Raw genomic sequence first — 19,773 nt, 5'->3', positions numbered from 1 at the left:
TTGAGATAATTTTCCATAATCTCAAACAGATTCTTCACCAAATAAGAAATAACTCTCCTTTCCCTACCTCAACCCTGGCCCCTTGTGCCCTGAATTCTAGTCTCTGACTGTCTGAATTTGCTTATTCCAATTATTTCTTATCAGTGAGATCATACAATATTTGACTTTTACTATATGGCATATTTCACTCAACATGATGTCTTCAAGTTTCATCCATGTTATCACAGAACATTATATCAGAAGAGATATATATCATCACAAGCAGAATGAGTTAACTCTGACCTGAATATATAAATTTTTGTTTGCAGTATTTGAAAGCAGACAATTCCTTGTTAACACATTCTGATTCTAAAGAGCTCTCTATATAATTCCAGTTAAGGAGATACGAACTAAGAGATCCAAATTTAAGTTAATAAGGGCAATCATGTTGAAGGACCATTCATACCAACTTTAGAAGTGAGAAAGAGCACAATTTGAAATAGTTATAGATTAAAAATACAAAAGTTTTGGAGTTAACACTGATAATAACAAAATGTATATGTGCCTTGAACTTTTGAGTGACCTGAATTATGGAGGGAAAAAATAACGGATTACCCAAACTAGTCACAACAGGGTACATAATGGATTAATGCAATTTACAGTTAAATTCTGTACAAAGTTAACTCAAATGGATCATTGACCTAAAAGAAAAATGAAAACCTTCTGAAGAAAATATTTGAGAAAAACAAGGTGAACCTGGATTTTGCAATAAGTTTTTTTTTTGGTAAGATCCAAAGGACGACCCATGAAAGAAAAAACTGATGTTGCAATAGAAACTCTTGAAATCTTTTCTGTAACTACTTGTTAAAATGTACTTTGAAAATTATTGCTTTTTCTTTTTTTATGTGTGTTATATTTCACAATAAAAACATTAAAATCATAAAAGAGATTATTAAAAAAATTATTGTTCTGTCAAAGACACTATTAAGAGAATAAAGATGAGCCACAAACAGGGAAAAAGCATTTATAAAACATGTTATAAAAGGTTTCTATTGGAAATATTAAACCTCAAAAGTAACAAAGCAAAACATTCAAAATTGGGCAAATAGGGCAGACCCGAAGGAGGTTATCAATGTTGAGGGAGTTGGGCTAGGTGAGGTGGGGACAAGTTTCTAGTAGAGGAAGGCAGGGAGAGGCAGGGTTGTGACAGTGATGGGAGCGTGCCTGGTTCCTGCCCACGTCTCCCACTCTCCTTCCTCCTCTGACAGGTAGAGACTCATGAAAAGCTCAATTTGCAGGTCCCCAGAGCTTTTTTTTGCCTCTTTGCTCTGCTTGTTGTGAGCCATGAGTCCCCACACAGTGCACTGTTTCATATGGGCTATGGATGGTGTAAATTTGATGGTCTTCTTACTTTAACATCATTAACAGACCTTTTACCATGATTCTACTCCTACTACAGTGTAGGCTAATAGGAATGTTCTCCATCTTTGCCAAATTCCAAGTGATGTTACTGAATCACAGATCATATCATTGGGTCTACCATTTGGTAAAGTAACTAATCTTTTTATGTTGATATGAAAAGGGCATTCTTTCTTACAAATGGTTTCTGAGGAAGCTGTTACTTTTGTGAATTATTATACTTACTAGTCTTATCCTCATCTTTGATGCCAGCCTGTTTATATTCATTATTCCAATCACAAAGAACTTAAAACTGACAATCTGCCTAATCAAGCCATAACCCAAGCTGCACTGCAGGTCATCAGTGTTGTTCAGTTAAGAAGTCTGGCCCTTACTGGAGCTCCTCCTGCCAGTGAAGGCACAGTCCTGCCTGGGCAAAGCCCTGTGCTTTAATTATTGGAAACCTCTTTCACCCTGTTACTCTGGAAGTTCTTCAAATATTTTCTAAATTTTGCTCAGTCTTGAAAATTTACAAATTTCAAGACTTTGAAATTATTCTCCTTTACAAAAGGATAATCAGATTCAATCTTTGCTTCAGTACACTGAGCCAATGTCTGCACATTATGCCAAAATGTTTCTGGATGGCCAGAATATCTGCAATGCATGCTGTACTATGAATTGCCTTCCTCAAGCTCAACAGCCTTATTGTGAAATATATAATGACAAAAGCAGAGACTTCATTTGCTTAGACCTTCCTACTGGTGATAGCCAGCCAGCCCTTGAATCTGTAGCTGCTGTTTTTGATGCACCCAAAATAATTTCTTCACCATATGCAGGAGGTGCTGGATTTGACTTAGTCATTGGATTTCCTCAAATGACAGATCTTTCAATCCCAGCTGTTTCTGGAGCTTTTGATCCCCTCACAGTCATCTCCTTTGCTAACACTGGAAATATGGCCATTCCTAGGGCCAGTGAGATGCCAGGAAATTCTGTTCTACTCATTACCAATCTCAATCTGTATCTTATTGCATCATATGGGCTTTTTATTCTATATGGAGTGTGTGGTGATATACATCAGTGAAGATTATGCTTTTGAGAAAGAAAATGCCTTTGTTCAGATGGCAGATGCAAATTAAGCTCAGCTAGCAATTACCCATCTAAGTAGTCAGAGAAGTTATGGAAAATTGCTTCATGCTACATTGTCCAAGCATCAAATGTTCTTGTCCTTTTTCCTCAAAGAAGGACAAGAAGAGCAAGTTCTGACTAAGTATTTAAGCAAATAGTCCTTTGCCTCCCTTCAAGAAGCCTAGCTCTTCCAGGATCTCTTTCTACCATCAGCACTCTACATCTTTCCAACATCCCCCATTCTGTTACAGTTGATCTGGAAAACCTATTGACAGGCATTGGATATTCAGTGAAGGCTTTTAAATTCTTTCATAAAAGTCACAAAATGGCACATATGCAATTAGAATCCAAGAAAGAAGCTATCTAGACCCTTATTGGACTTCATAATATTGACCTTACAGACAATCACCACAGTTTCCTTCTGAAATCTGACTTTTCTGTAAATTTTCTCCTAAGACTGGGCCATGATTTCAGTACACCTTCAAACACAGACTGAAGGAGCTCAAGGCAAGTTCTGCCTCTTTCACAAAATAACTATTAAACTCTTGCTGTTTGATATCCAAGCATATTACAAATATTGTTCTCTTTTTCATTTTTGCCCTTGCCAGTAAGTGATCAAAAGTTTTTCTTTACACTATAGTTTGTATGAAAATTAACTTCAAGAAAAATATAATTCCCCATATTGAATTGAATTTTAAAGGATAGATTTTCTTTTAGTGTGGATCCAGATCAGCCTTATACAACATTTCTAACTCTGAACTTAGAAAATGTAAATATATAGACTTTTTTTTCATTTTCTTAAGAGGACTTGACTTGTAGAAGACAAACTCTAATTGCTGTTGCAAAAAACATCTGTATGAAGTAGAAAGTGGTTTCAATAACATTAGTAGAGAATATGTCCTAGAAGCTGGAGGTAACTGGACTGGGTAAAATTCAGACTGCAATTTAACAGAAAAGTCCCATATGATGAGGCTGAGGCCAACACCTGGTGAGGATGAAAGCTTTGTCTATGAGGAATTTTGGATGATACCTGGAGAACTATTATACTATGCATAAACCAAACTGAATTGTTTTCACAAGTGTTTTAAAGTTTCATAAAGTAAATGGATTTTTCTACATGCACTTCAATTTCACAGCAAGAGTGCTATAGAATACTTAAACACATAAGAGAGCATTCATGCAAGATATCTAATTCCTTGATATGGTAATGCATACAACAATTCAAACTGATTACACTATGATTGCCACTCAGGCTTCCTGCAACTACAAGGTGGTGGTTATGGAAAGCATGGCTCCTGGTATCAATATCTAGAAAGTAGCCACCACCTTCTTCTATGTGTGTTCTCTTTTTTCATTTTTTCTTCATTTTTCTTAATCAACTTTGCTGTTGTTGCTGATTCTTAGCAAAGCTGGTAAAAACAAAGTTGTAATCATTGGACATAGCATTCTGATAACTAAGGCATATAAAACCCTCAATTTTCTGGGGTGAAGAAAGCACTGTGCAACATTCAGAACTCTGACTTACAAACAAGGTGGTTGTGAATTTTCCTGGCTTGCAGACTTCTAAAATATCCCTGATAAGGTCATCATAGGAGGTCTGACTTAAGTTTATTTCAAAGCTAAAATAAGAAAATTCTGGTTCTGAAGTGATGTGAATAGACCAATAAATTCCATCCAATTTCATTCCATTCATCAAATACCCACAAAGATTAAACAGTGTGGCATCAATGACAGAACCTGGTATAAGGTTACGAATTCCACTCTCATGAGTCACATCCTCTGTAGTAACACCATCTTTTATGTAGAACTGTTCCATAACTGCTGGGTCAAATTCATTCATCAGACTTTCCAGGGCTTGTTCTGGCTGAGTGATTATATGACTCTCTGGGAAATCCAGAGTATACAAGTACCAACTGTCAGAATTCATCCAGCTCATGAAATATTCTGCTCAATTTGGGAAACTTGCATTAAGAAACTCTATTTCTTCCTGAAAATTCTGGTGTGAGGACCTTGGTGAGAAGGCCTCATGAAATTCTTACAAGAATAAAAGAAGCTTTAAATTTAGTCAAACCCACTAGCCAGTTTCAACAGGGGAACCAGTAAGATGGTAAGTACCACGTCTTCAAAATAAAACATCTCTTGGAGACAAACATGCTACTCTCACTGAGTACATGATTTTCCTGCCTGTCAGTTTTTGTCACACTTATGATTGAACATTGCACATCCTTCAAAAGTATGTCCCACTCAGATCTTGGGATGGTACAAAAGGTCCCCAGACCCTTGGTTTGTGTTAGGCTGCTGCCAGGAGAAACAAACCTCCAGTAGCTTCTCAGTCTTTTTGAAAAAATTTGCAGCTTCTATCACTGTGAGACTAATAAACAACCAACAACCACGGAAAATCAACCATAAACCTTTTTTTCCACTGCTGCAGATTGTTCCAGCTACATTACTAAAGTTCAGCCTCTGTGTGTGTGTGTGTGTGTGTGTGTGTGTGGTCGGGAATCGAACTCGGGTCTAACCCACATGAAAGGCGGGCATTTAACCACTGAACTACCCGACCACCCTCACAGCCTCCTTTTCTTTGCTACATTTTATATTAACTTTTAATAAAAAGGATTAATAAACATTTCCTGGCTTTTTGTGAGTTAAAGTTGAAAGTGAGTCTGTTGGAAATAAGAGACAGATACAGTGCAGTCTTTTGTAGTCGGCTTCTTTCTCATTACAGAGAGTAGAGTTAGTGCTTCCTAATGTCACCGGCCATACTGTGAGAGCCTAAATATACAGACTTTTAAAATTACTTTATGTAATTTAAATTACTTATGACCAAGTTTTTAACTTTATGATTCAGAGGTTTGACCATAGGGAAAGATGTTCACTTATCATTTATGTCAACTTTTTGCCATTTAATGGCAGTTATTATATATAAACAAATTTAGTCATATTGGAAGCAAATCTATATATTTTATGATTTCCTCCCCACTGGAAGATGCTCCTTTGAATAATGTATATTTTTAACTTTTTAAGACTATTTGGAGATAAAAAGTGTCTCAACCATCCCCAGGAAAAGTAAGTGGAAGCCAATCATGATCTGTTAAGATCAAAATAATAATTTTATTAGGAAAAGTTACATTTTAAATTTCAAAATTACACATTTATTGAGTAATATATGATCTTAGAATATTTAAAAAGAAAATAATCATGTTTATAAACTATTTTAAGTTGCTTTAGATAAAAAAAGGTGTTTACTTTTTGAGGAAAATACTCAAGTCTATCATATGGTTTGACAGATTTTTAAAAATTTATCTTTGGTAAGGTCTTCTTTTAGAAAAAAATTAATCTCAGGTGTTTTTTGTACCACGCTAATCTCTAATACTTATTCAGAATTACTTAATTTATTATGTGCCTTATTATATGCTCATGATAACAATAGGTTACAGATTTATGCAACTATCTTGAAAGCTGTATTGTGGGCTTGATTTGTGTGGTTCTGGTGTCAACTTGGCCAAGTGATGATGCTCAGTTTTCTGCTCAGGCAAACACTAGCCTGACCATTGCTGCAAGGATATTTCATGGCTGGTTCATACACCAGAAGGCTGGTGTATTAAACCATCAGTCAGTTGATTGCATCTGTGGCTGATTATATCTGCAATCAACTAAGATGTGTCTCCCACCAATGAGATAATCCAATCAGTTGAAGACTTTTAAGGGAGAAGACTTCCTTAAAAAAGAAGACTTTTAAGGAAGAAGAGAGACTTTTTCACTGCTTCTTCAGCCAGTGAGTCTCTCCTGTGGAGTCTGTCCAGACCCTTCATCAGAGCCTACACTGTGGATTTTGGACTTTCCCATTCCCACAGTTGCATGAGACACCTTTATAAATCTCATATTTATAGATATCTCCTGTTGGTTCTGTTTCCCTAGAGAACCCTGGCTAACAGTGAGCATTTTGTTTTTTCTTTTCTCTCTTTTGGTGAGGATTTAAAAATTTTTTTCATTACAATTCTGAATGATTTTCAATACGTAATGGTTGTTATTAAAATTTTTAGTACCTTGGTGTAGAGATGGGGGTGGTGAATCATTTGGGAATAACTCAGTGCACACCTGTGTGCCTCTTCACATTGTGACTAATTGCAGTTTTTGCTGGCTGTAGCACATATATATCTGGTTGAATGTAAGAGTGCATTTTAATGTTTCTTCAGCAATTACATAATACAAATTTGTTTCTTTTTAAACAGAAACTTTCTCTTTTAGAAATTATTTTTTCAATGTTTGATTATGTCTTTAATGGTAGAAAGGATCATTTTTGCCCATCCCCTTTCAGATATTCACAGTGACTCTTCTCAACTTTTAAAATAATATCTCAATCTCTTTGGTGTATTCTAGCCATTAATTTGAACACTAGGAGGTTCTTACAAAAGAAATATTCTAAATATTTGGAGAGTGAACAAGGTACAGATTCTTAAAAACAGAACTCACCCAACACTGAGCAACAGTTGTTGGAAAAATAGGAAAAGGGACTCTAAATTGTCACCTTTAAAATGGGTCAATTGGGCAGGCCACGGTGGCTCAGCAGGCAAGAATGCTTGCCTGCCATGCCAGAGAACCTGGGTTCGATTCCCGGTGCCTGCCCATGTAAAAAAAAAAAAAAAAAAAAGGGTCAATTTAGTACTGGGTGAATAGATCTGATTTAATCACTTATCCAGATTTTTTTCTTTTTCATTTACCATACATATTTTTACAAAACACTGCGTAAGGAGAAGGGGAAATTTTTTTTAAGAAATTCTCCAAACTTTGCTTCATTTTTTTCTTACATGCAGCAGTATTATAAGAGTGATATTAAATTGGACTATTTAACTTGCTTTGAGTTAGGAATTATTGTGTAATTTATTAATTAATGATTTTCATAACATTCAAGTTATGAGATTACAACGGAGATCACAATGGTTTTGAATGTAATTTTGAAGCAAAGAATTTCCTGTAAATCTGAGAGAAAACATTTGGATGCTTTTCAAGGATTTATGTACAAATATATGTGTATGTGTGGCTAAATATATGTATGCACATGCATCTTCTAATGTTGTGCATATATGCACATTACATATATTTTAACTTACTGACATCAAATTAAGATTTGGAAAGTGGGATTTTCTTCAGAAATAAAGTGTTTGAAACTATGTATTTGTATCTCAAATTAGCTGTAACATGGATATTGTCCATATCGGTCTGTTTGCTGTTTGACTTGTGGAGGTCTACAGACTTTGTGTTGGCATTGTTCCTACAAAAGGATTAAAAATTTCAGGGTGGTGGGAAAACTAAATCTGTGTATTTTTCTTTATGCATGCATTTATTAGATGTCTTCAAGGCAGTAGTTTGTTTTTGCAGTTGATCTGCCAGGGTATCATATTTTTCAAGTTTATTCACCTTATTTTAAGGAGTGCTGTCTTAGTTTTGACAATGTCTTGACATTTAAGCAGAGTATGGATATTCAGGACTTTAAAAAATAGCAATATATGTTTAGCAGTAGCAATTTATGCCAAAAGGAAAAGTTTTAACTTTTAGATTGAAATAAATTGCACAGCAGCAAAATGTATTTTGTGTAAAGTACAAATAGAAAAATGATCTGATACCTCACTTGACAAAAGAATGGAGAGTATCAATTATTTGCTTAAGACTAAAAGTCATAATCTATTATTTGGAGTCACGTTTCTGATTTTGCTGTTGAAAGTTGCAGCTCTCACAATCTGAAAAACACAATTTCTGCCTACATAATTCCTTACAGGAGCAGAGGCTTCTTTGACCCACCCAGGATGATGATTCTTTTGTGTAAAGGTTCTGCTTCAGTTGATTAGAGGTAACTCTCATGGATATCTCTGTGTTCAGTTTCATAAAAACTTTTCAAACTTCCAAGTCATTAGGCAGCAATATTTACACATTGATATATCATCATACTCAGTTTCTGTTCCCACTAAATAAATTTGGACAAAAGATGACAAACTCAACCAAAAGATTTTTTCCCTGTGACTCAATAACCATTTTGCCAGACTGTCAGCTTAATTCTTGGAAAACTAATATGTACTGCTATTTTTAAGACCAAGAACAGACAGCATGACTGCATAAAAGCATTTTTCTTAGCCATTCCTTTGCCAGTTGGACTAAAAATATTCTACTCTTATGAAGAAAAGAAAAAAAACACAATTTAGATTACACAAAGCTTTCCCTTTAAAGAAAATATAACTCAGATGTCCCTTAAAATAGCTATGTCGTTATATACAAGATTATTTGCAATCTTTTTCTGTGCAAATTCTAACAACTAGTTGTGAATAGTTCAAAAAATAAAAATTACTAAAATATCGGTTTGGGGGGTTTTAAAGGGAGAAATAAAACAAAGCAGGACCAAAGTTTATGTACCTTCATCAGAAGTTCTAGTTGACCTTTTGTTCCTATTTCAGACTAAAGGTAGTATCAATATTCTGTTTTTCAGGAAATATGTGCTACATAGTTTTTAAAGAATGCTATCCCACAGATGATTCAAGCAAAGAATGGTAACTGTATAAATGAAGTCTCAGTACACTTTTGCCTATATCACATAATATTCATTATATAACATTGCACAGGTATCCAAGAACAAAGCTGTTTCCTAACTTTATGTTAGTCATATTAGTTTTTATAAGGTCCCTCGACCAGATAATATATGCCTTATATTCCAGAGAACAAAAATATTTATCTGTCCAGTGAACCTTGTGATAATAGCTATGATTGAAACCTGCTTCTGGCAAGATTAAATCAGCTTTGTAAACATATTTTTGTGGTTATTTTCAGTTATTTGTTCTATGTAGAAGTTGTAGTAAAAATATTTAAATACCTGTTTTTTGTGTCATTTAAACAAATTATATTCTGGGGTTTAGCAGACTATGGCAGTTATGACTATCTAACTGAAGCTTGCATAAGAGTAGCCTCCAGAATAGCCTCTTGACTATATTTGATCTCTCCTAGCCACTGATGCCTTATTTTATTACAATTCTTTTCCCCTTTTGGACAGGAAGGTATTGTCTATCCCACGGTGCCAGGGCCAAACTCATCCGCAGGAACTGTGCCCCACGTGGCTTAAGAACTCTTAAGCCTAGGACTCTAACTGAGACTTTATAAAAGTTTCATGTGCTAAGTTTGCTTTCCTGGAACCTATAATTTCCAGAGGGTTCCTAGATCAGATAAATCCTGAAACCCAGAGGGATCAGCCTCTCTAAGATTATCAGCTAATTACATGCCTCTATCCTTTAGTGTCAATACCCCTTCTCAACATGAAAAAATCAGGCTGGCATTGCCTAAAGATCCCTATAGATTAAGAGAAGAATCAAAGGGGAAGGAGGAGTTATAACAGAGAAAATGGAATTTAACAGAGAAAATAGGATTCTAATATGACTGGATTACCATATGACAGCATGACTGTTGGATCACTATATTGATATTTCTTCTAACCTCCTGCTCCTGTTTTGGAGCAGTTAGAGGGAAAAATCTGAAATAATGGAATGGTAACCCATAACAAACTCTGAAATCTGTTCTGTAAGTACTTATTGAAGTATACTTTGAAAATTACTGCTTTTTCTTTCCTTACTCTGTATATATTTCACAATAAAAACATTTAAAAATTATATATATATTTTTTACTTTACTATTGTTACACAGATCTTTAAAAATTCATTCAACATTCTGAAAGTGCTAACTATAAAGTTTACTGACCTAGCAAAGTTTTGCATCCAAATGTCACCTCACTGTTCTGATAAAATACTGTTCTGGTTTTAACTCCTCCCTCTTAAGCATTGTTTTATTCCCAAGCTCCTTTTTGAAAGAAGATCCAGTGCAAAGTATCTTTTACCTTCTGTTTCCTATCAGTGGATAGACTACTTAGAGGAAAATAGGAGTTTAAATGTGAACTGAATGGATTAGGATGAAAAAGTTTGATGGGCATTTTCAGTACAGTGTTCTATTCAATGAAAAATAATAGCATGGCTATGAGCCTCTGACATTGTCTCATGATTTATATGGTCTGTCCATAAAATTCCTTTTTTTTCCATTTGTTACAGTGTTCATCTAACAGAAGAAAATGGTCTAAATATTTGAAACATTTTTTTAAGCAGGTCAAAGAAAAGTTTTTGTGAGCACGTTAACATATAAAGTGGTTTTTTAAGTTTTATATAAAACATCAATTGTATTCTAAGTTTTGATAGCAGCTCTCATTTGTAACATAGATTATGGCATTGGGAGAAATGGATTCTGTGATTCCTTAAATGAATTATGTTGTAAATGGAAAGAGAATAGGAAATATAAAAAAAAATTTTTCTTCACAAAAAATTGAGCAAAAGAGTTGAATAGACATTTTACCAAAAATAGATACCCATATTCCAAATAATCATATGAAAAGTTGCTGAATATTATTTGTAGGTAGGGATGAAAGATGAAAATCAAAAGATCATGGAGAAAATAAAATTTAAAAAGTAAAAAAAACATAAAAAAAGATCATGGACATAAATGTTGTCCTCCAGTTTATAAAATTATGTCCCAAGGTGATACAGGTTAACAATATTAATAACATTATGCATGAATACTGGAGTTGAATAATTAAATAAATAAATGGCAGAGGTGGGAACCAGGTTTATCACTGTGGGAGTGGAAATTACTGGAAAGCAAGGATCTAGAATGATTGATGTAATAATGAATTTGGAGTTGGAAAAATAAGTAAAGAGCTCATGTTTAGCCTTTATAGATAGAAATGGTGACATTAAAATATGTGTCAGTCAGTGGGAAATTTGTGTTTCCCAAGCACAAATCTGGGAAAAAGCAGTCATGGCTACATGTTCTAGACCTTTACTCCAGCTTGGCCCTGCTGCTACCACTGCTGAGGTCACAGAGGTGTGAGATGGCAGAGAGTGGGAGGCACTCAGGGTGACCCTTCCTTTGATGGTCCTTTCCCAAGGGGGTACCCCATATCAGATAGACACAATTCTGTGCATCTGTGGACTATTGTGAAATTCCAAACAATGAATATCGTGCATAAGTGGATGGATTTGCTAATTGGAATTTTATTTTATTTTTTACAATCACCTTGATTTTTTTAAACCCACCTTTCTGGATAATCTAGCCCTTTGAGGTGAGGCAGCATCACACCATTCCTGCCTGAATGAGGAGGGAAAATGAAAAGGCACCCCAAAAAACTCACTCCAAAAATGCCTTGATCTCCTCATCATTTGCACCTCAATTCTCATCTAGGCTATTAGTAGAGGATGAGCTAAGACCTGAGGTAGGGCCCTTCCCTCTGCAAGTTCCACATACATGCCATGTACATACACTTCAAAATGTAGAGGTACTTGGCAACGGTGTTTTTTTGTGTGTTTGTGGGGTTTTTTTTTTTTTTTTTTTGCTTTTTGGGCCTCTGCTGAAACTGAAATAAAAATAGTACAATTTTAACATCATTTGCATGTGATATTTAAGCCTAGGCTCATATTCATTTCAGCCTGTTTATTAGGTGAATTTCTTCATTGCCTCTTAATTTGATCAGCATACTTAGGTCATAATAATCCCCTGCCCATATTAAATATTTCTCACAGTGTCATGCTTTATCCTGACTTCTGAACTTCACAATTGGGACCATATAAGTCCCACCAAGATCTTCAGACCCACTCCAGAAACATTCTAAAGAAAGACAGGAAGACACGAAAAGCTCTAGCTTAATATCCCACCAGCTGCCTATGAAGTCAGTATTTTGCTTGATTCTTGATATCTTCAGTTTTCTGAAATATATACCCTGACTTCCACTGCCTTTAGTTATCCTAAGATATCCTTTGGGTCACTGCCTTCTATTTCCATCACCTTCAGGGAAAAGATTCCTCACCCAGCATTCTGGTTCCCCTATACATCATGACTGAATTCTTCTGTCTAAAATCAGCTCCTTGAAATTATGTTTAAAACTCCTCTGCCCAAACCTTAGCTCAACTTTTGAGTAGAAAATCTGGATCTTGGCTTGTATTGTACCTTCTGCTAATGAATAGTATTATGTCTGCCTGTCTTTTCTCCTTACTCTTACCACCCTGAAGCTAATGTTATGGTTGCCTCCCTTATTGTTGTAATCCTATACACCAGAGATGGACTCTAGTCTAAACCAAGCAACTGCAATCCTATCCCCTTGCTAGTGATTGGTTTAGAAAATAATCCTAAGCCAATCTATGTATGTAGGACTATTAGAACACAGTCCTAATAACCAATCTATGTTCAGAAATGAGCATTTGACAATTCACACCAATGTAATGAAAGAGGTATTGAGTTTCTGAGTTTCTCACTCTTGAGAGAATCCCAGAACATGAAACCTATCTCCTATCAAGTGACTAAAGAAGCATAAGGCCCTGTGATTGGCAGACAGATCTTGACTACTCAGGAAAGTAGCCTCTAAACAAAGCAGATATTGAAGATAGTCAGAAAGAAGCCCAATATTTGAGGACCATGGTGTGAGCCATTCCATCAATCAGAGTGAACACTACTATATACTCAGACTTATGTTATGTGAGCCATTCCATCTTGTCATTATTTAAGCTATTTTGAGTTGGAATTTCTGTTCTTTGCCATGAAAACACACTGTTAGGGAGGTCTGCCCTTATTAGAAACAATCTTCAGTCTCATGGCTAAACATGCTTGTCACTAGATATTCAACAGATTGTGAGTGTTTGCCTCTATACATATATAAACACCTTGAAAATTGAAAAATATAATGCAAATTAGATTTTTCTAAAAAAGATTTTGTTTACATTTGTGTGCTCTACATTGTGTATAAAAATTAAATAGTGATATACATAGTAAACAATGTACAACTGTACAGATGCAATTGAAAACATCCTTATTAGTGTAACTTTAACTAAGAGGAGAATCTGTGTTTTAGGGCAATAATGGCTGTTTTAGTTTGGTAAAGCTGATGAAATGCAATATACCAGAAATGGGTTGGCCTTTATAATCAGGATTTATTAACTTACACTGAGGCATGAAGAGGTGATGCTTTCTCCCTGAAGAGCAGTTAACTGCAACCCTCAGCTCCAATGTCACATGGAAATACACATAGCGACATCTGCTGGTCTCTCCCTTCTCTCCCAGGTTTGGTTGCTTTTAGCTTCTGACTTTCATGGTTTATTCTCTCAGCTTCTGTGTGTCTGTTCCCTCTTAGCTTCTCTCATAAAGAACTCCAGTAATATTAAGACCCACCTTGAATGAGGTGGGTTGCATCTTAAGTTCATACTTGCCAAAAAATCTTACTTAGAATGGGTCCAGAACCATAGGAATGAATTAGCTTTAAGAACATGATTTTTTCTGAGGTACATAGAGCTTCAAACCATGACAATGGCCCTTTGAAAAAAGTACTTCTATGGCACCTTACTATTTCCTGTGGCAGTGAAATTAAATTCTTGGAGGTAGTATTCAAGGACGGGATTTTTTTTTTTTTTTTTTTGCATGGACAGACACTGGGAATTGAACCTGGATCTCTGGTATGGCAGGCAAGAACTCTGCCACTGAGCCACCGTCACAACACCCTAAGGATGAGATTTTTAAAAGCCTTTCTAATAACCATTATTGCCCTAACAAAAATCATAAAAATATTGAGCAAAACTAGTGGTCAACAAGTATGAAAACAAGGACATCACATTGACAAACATTGCACATTAGTAAATAAGTTCTTTAGTTATGCTACAGCATGATCTGGCCTAAATAAGGCCAAACAACTGGGGGAAACAAAAAATAATTGAATACTAATGGATGCCTCCAAATTGTCATGGATTTGGAATGTGAAATAAAATTTTCTTATGTATTCATCAAGATTCTCCAGAAAAATAGAACTGATAGGAGATATATATATATATATATATTAAGAGATTTATTATAGGAATTGACTCAAGTTACTGGGGGGATTGGCAAGTTCAAATTTCATAGGACAAAATTTGCAACTTTGATGAAGGTGACATTGAATTTCTCAGGAAAAGTGGATACAATATAGATTGAAATTCTTCATTATGGCTATTCCAGCTTTAAAGCCTCCTACTGACTGTATGAGAAGACGACTCTTTTTGAGGATGGCAATCTGCCTTTTGATTGTAAATGCAATCAATTCAAAATTTAGCCATTAAATTTAATTCTAATTTTGTTAAAGAACCAGGAGCACTCTTGTTACAGCAATTGCTGATTGCAGTTACAATCAAAATAGGAGAATAAAAATCCTCCATTAGAGTTTCCAACTTGTGGCCTGTACTATGGAATTTGGATTTGCCAATACCTATGGTCACATGAGCCAATTTGTATAATAAATGTTATACTGTTTATATATATGTGTGTGTGTGTGTGTCTATGTTGTCTGTATAAGTATAACCTGTCCATTCAGTTTCCCTGTACAACTCTGAGTGATACACTGTTTGAAGAATTATGGAACATTTCAGAAAAGGCTTATATACAGTAAAAAATAAGTAAATTGATGTTTTTGTTGAGCTCTGCCTGCTGACAGGAAAGTTTAAAAGCAGATAATAAACTGTTCATTATTATCTAAATGTCCTCCAGTAAGTTTGAGATAAATCATTTAACAGATAGTTTTGAACATAAAAGAAAGTGAACACCATCTCCAAACAAAATTTTAAAATATTGACTTCAGTGGAAGATAGTGAGTTATAGTCCTGACATTTAACCAAGGCACACGACTTTCAAACTCACATATTTATTTACTAGATCTCCATATTACCTTTCATCTAAAGAAGTTCAACTAAAGTTCAAAGTCTTGAAAATGCAACCTAATTCTTCTCAGAGATTTATATAAGATTATATCCCCATCAAAATTTTAGACCAGCTTAAAGTAAACAAAGATATTTAAAGAAAAACTCTCTTCTCCCCTCCCATCTCTCTCTCTCTCTCTCTCTCTCTCTCTCTCTCTCTCTCTCTCTCTTTCTCTCTCACACACACACACGCACATAGGGAAAAATGATATCAAGTTCTTAAAGTTTCAATAAATAAATGGTAAGTTATTTGGCCCAGTGTTTATTTAACTGCAGCTCGATGATACTTTTTTATATTCTCATACTTTTCTATGTGACTTATTAAATTATAAAATTTAAAAGTTTCTCATTTGAATTGAATTCTAATCTAAGAACTTTTTTAATGTATGTGATTTCTGAACTATTTGGATGTCTGCTTTATATCTGAGGATGGCAAGATAATTTCATTTGTGTTTGTGATTGTTGATTACATATCTATCAGATAATACTACTTTAATTTTAGTGGATTAAGTAGAGATGGACTTCAAATGCTACATTTAAGTAAAGGCTGACTGGATTGCAGACTACAGAAGGAATGTATATTTTGAATACAGAAAAGTGTGTGAAGAATTGCAAATTTCTAGGAACAGAGTGGTGGAAGCCTGCCAGGGGAAAACGAAAGAGAGAGAAGACAGTATTATGTTCACAGTGTGAGATGCATTCTAGTTCCACTGATGTTATTGATTAGTATTATATTGGTTTCCTAATTTTGTTTTAATTAAATAATATGTGCTTTGATTTTATATTTGTAGAAGAGCTGCAAAAAGTTTTTATATATTTACATTTAAGGGTTTTACCTAATTATAGTAATTACCCTCAAGCTTAAATATAAAGGAGAAGACAGTTAAGGAGTATCCTCTGTTCTTTCATTGACACACACAAAGGCACACACACAAAATGCACTTATTACTGAGCCTTACTACACCTCTAAAATCTTCTTGTCTGCTTTTACAACAATGTGACTAAGTGGGGAAATTTCAGACATTGGAAAAATCATGATAAAAGCTGGGGCCAATGCCCTACACCTTGCTGGAATTAAGTGCAGTTTGAGATAATATTCTAAGACTGAGAGTATGATTTTTTATCCAATAATATAATAGTCTAAGGCTCTCTGAACATGAGGTTTCATATTTTTAACTCTAGCATTATAAGAATATAGAAAATAGAAATTATGACAGAGTTAATTTGTTCATTCATTTAACCAATATTTATTAACTGTACAAAAGTACTGTACCTGATTATAGAGATACAGTGGTGATTTTGAAACATGATTTGGCATTACTGTCTACTGGATGGAAGAGCTATTGATGAAAAAATCATGCAGCTATAGAGTAACAACCTACTGTGGTAACTGCTCTGAAGTCACCTAGTGTCATGATAATGTTGTACAGATAACTACGTCAGATTTAGTCAACTAGTATTTTATTCCTCAAAAAGGAGAAATCACCTTGATCTGAAAGTTGTATTGACCAGCTTTCTGGCTGTCAATGCAAAAAAAATACAATCTGGAAATCACACAAGTCACACTCTTCATAATCTTATCTCAAAACCAATCAGCTCTACAGAAGGATAACTAAACTGATATTGAGAATATAGAAAAAATTTTCCTGTGATCTAACAGAAGAAGGGGGAGGAGAAGAGGATAAAAAAGGAGAAAAAGAAGAAGATAAAAAAGGAGAATGGAAGGAAGAAAAGATGGAACAAAGGCTATCGCTGCAGAGATGAGGTCCTAGAGAACATGTCAGTCAAAACTCTGAACACTCACTACAGGGTTCCAGCACATTCTGGGCTTGGCAATGAGATCATCAGAGGCTTGTGGGGAGAGAATTCTTAATGAAGAAGAACAACCAGAGGATTTGGAAGGGGGAAAGCATTTCAACAGAGTGCTATTCTTTCAAGGATTTTGTCTCTGAAGGGAATAAGAAACATCGGGATTATTCCCAGAAGATACACACAGTATTGGTTAAAGGTCTAGGTGGCTCACATGATGGAGAGAGCCCTGGAAAACAAAGGGAGGGCACTATGTGAGAGAAGTGAGAGAATTGACATGGCAAAAAGGTGAATCACTAGGAGTGTACACTAAGCATAAGTCAAGACTTTGCCTCAAATATCCCATTTCATCAGAACCATACCATTTTCAAACTATCAAACATCCAGTCAATTTGTTTACAAGGACCACAAAATGAATCTGATTTGTTAATTATTTGGTAGTTGAATAAAAAATAACAATTAAAAATTAAAGCTATGAAAAATTTCACACCATTTCGCATTCGATCCTGGTGCAGGGGATCGTCCCACCTGGCTGTTCCACAGCATGACCACAGAAGGGCTCAGTCAGATGAGAATATGCTGAAGAAGACATGTTTTATATGCATATCTTTTCTTTCTTATCTAGTACCAACCAACCAAGGCCATTTTTATGTGTATAGACAGTAGCAAATAAAAACATCCCCGGAACAACTTAGTTAAATCATAAAATTACAACTTCTCCTAAATGAAGAAGCTTTATTCCACCAGGCTTTTCCAGCATAAATACAAGGCATTCTTTCAGAATATCATGTACTATTGAGGAAAGTACTCTAAAGTAGAAAAGGGAATCTACAACAAGTCTTTTTACCATGGACAAGTGATGTTATGAGTTCATGACTAAATCTGTGCTGCAATGCCTGCCCCACAGGGTGGTTAAGGAAAACAACATAAAAATTAAGATGATGTATTCAACTACCATTATACCTACATTTAACAGTTCTTACTAAATGCCACACACTATCATAAGCCCTTTACACATATTAGCACATTTTAAACTCCAAAAAATCCATTGAAGATGATACTATAATTATCCCCAGATAACAAAACTGAGCAAGGGAGGTCAAGTAAATTGCTCAAGGTCACAAAGTACTGTAGAGGCTGACTGGCTCTTCACCAAGCCTGCTTCTTTCTGGGAATGGGAATATAGCTAACCTCTATTCCCAGCCCTCCTCACACTTAGTTGTGGTCATGAAACAGAGCTCTAACAAATGAAACATGAGCAGAAGCATGTGCACCACTTCCAGCCCTGGCCCACAAAACTTCACACACATGATTTACATTCTGTTTACCATTCTGTTGGCTTAACATAGAAAAGAAGTTATCATGGAAGCACAGACTGAAGACAGTAAAGCAGTAAATCTTATGGAGCCTGAAGGAACCACCACTTGGAGAAAAGCCATCTATTCACCAGAACCACTCCATTAAGACTTTACATGAGTGAAATGTGAGTTAGACTTTATTAAAATAAAATTTTAAAAACCTCTGTTCTGCAAAAGACACTATTAGGAAAATGAAAAGTTAGGCCACTGTGCTGGTTTGAAAGGATTATGTGCCCCAGAAAAGCCAAATCCTTCAATCCTGATTCAGTTTCGTAAAGTGGAAACCTTTGATTTGATTGCTTCTATGGAGATTGGACCACTCAATAATGGGTGTGACATTTTGAGTAGATGGAATTGTGACTCCACCTATCCAAAGTGGGTCTTGATTAGTTTATTGGAGTCCTTTAAAAGGGGAGACATCTTGGAGGAAGATGCAGATGCTTGGAAAGCAGTTGCTTCAGAGCCAACAGAGATGCAGACATTTGAAGATGCTCGCAGGGCTGACAGAGAGAGTAGATGCTTAGACACAAACTTTTGGAGATGCAGAATCCAGCAGACATCACCATATACCTTCCCATAAGATGCTAGGCAAGCCAGAACACAGATTTTTCTCCCAGATGAGCTAAGTGAAGGCCCACAAATACTAAGAGAAGAAACCACTGGCATCAGAAGCTGGCAGCAATGAAATTGGGGACAAGGACCAGCAGATGCCAGCCATGTGCCTTCCCATGTGACAGACATTGGCCTTCCTTGAGTCAAGGTATCTTTTTCTGAATGCCTTAATTCAGACATTTTTATGGCCTTAGAATGGTAAACTTGTAATGTAACAAATTCCCTTTTTAAAGCCATTTCATTTCTGGTATATTACATTCCAGCAGCATTTAACAAACCAAAACAGCTACAGACTGGGAGAAAATAAATGCAAAATACATATCCAATAAAGGATTTGTATTCAAATTTTAGAAGGAAATCATAAAACTCAACAATGAGAAACAACCACCCAATTTTAAAAAAATGGGCAAAAGATCTGATCAGACACCTCACCAAAAGATATTTGAATGAAAAATAAGCATGTGAAAATAGTCTCAACATCATATGTCTTTAGGGAAATGCAAATTTAAAAAATTAAGATACCACCACACAGCTATTCATATGGTTAAAATTTCCAAAGCTGACGATTCCAAATGCTTACATAGACATGGAGCAATAGAAATTCTCATTCTTTGCTGGTGGGAAAGCAAGATAGTATAGCCACTTCTAAACAGTCAGACACTCTGGCAGTTTCTTTTAAAACTAAACATTATCTTACCACACTA

At 35.3% G+C, this 19,773-nt stretch overlaps 2 pseudogenes; one reads left to right on the top strand and one right to left on the bottom strand.

Moving 5' to 3' along the window:
* Positions 1-1,422: 1,422 nt before the first annotated feature.
* On the top strand, positions 1,423-3,102 carry LOC143674105 (polypyrimidine tract-binding protein 3 pseudogene; annotated as a pseudogene).
* A 566-nt stretch (positions 3,103-3,668) lies between these two features.
* Positions 3,669-4,751, bottom strand: LOC143674106 (S-adenosylmethionine decarboxylase proenzyme pseudogene; annotated as a pseudogene).
* Positions 4,752-19,773: the final 15,022 nt, after the last annotated feature.

Source organism: Tamandua tetradactyla, chromosome 2 (genome assembly GCF_023851605.1).
Source record: "Tamandua tetradactyla isolate mTamTet1 chromosome 2, mTamTet1.pri, whole genome shotgun sequence".
NCBI classification, from domain to species: domain Eukaryota; kingdom Metazoa; phylum Chordata; class Mammalia; order Pilosa; family Myrmecophagidae; genus Tamandua; species Tamandua tetradactyla.
The sequence above is the reverse complement of the archived record's forward strand: the minus strand, read 5'-3'. Positions and strand labels throughout refer to the sequence as shown.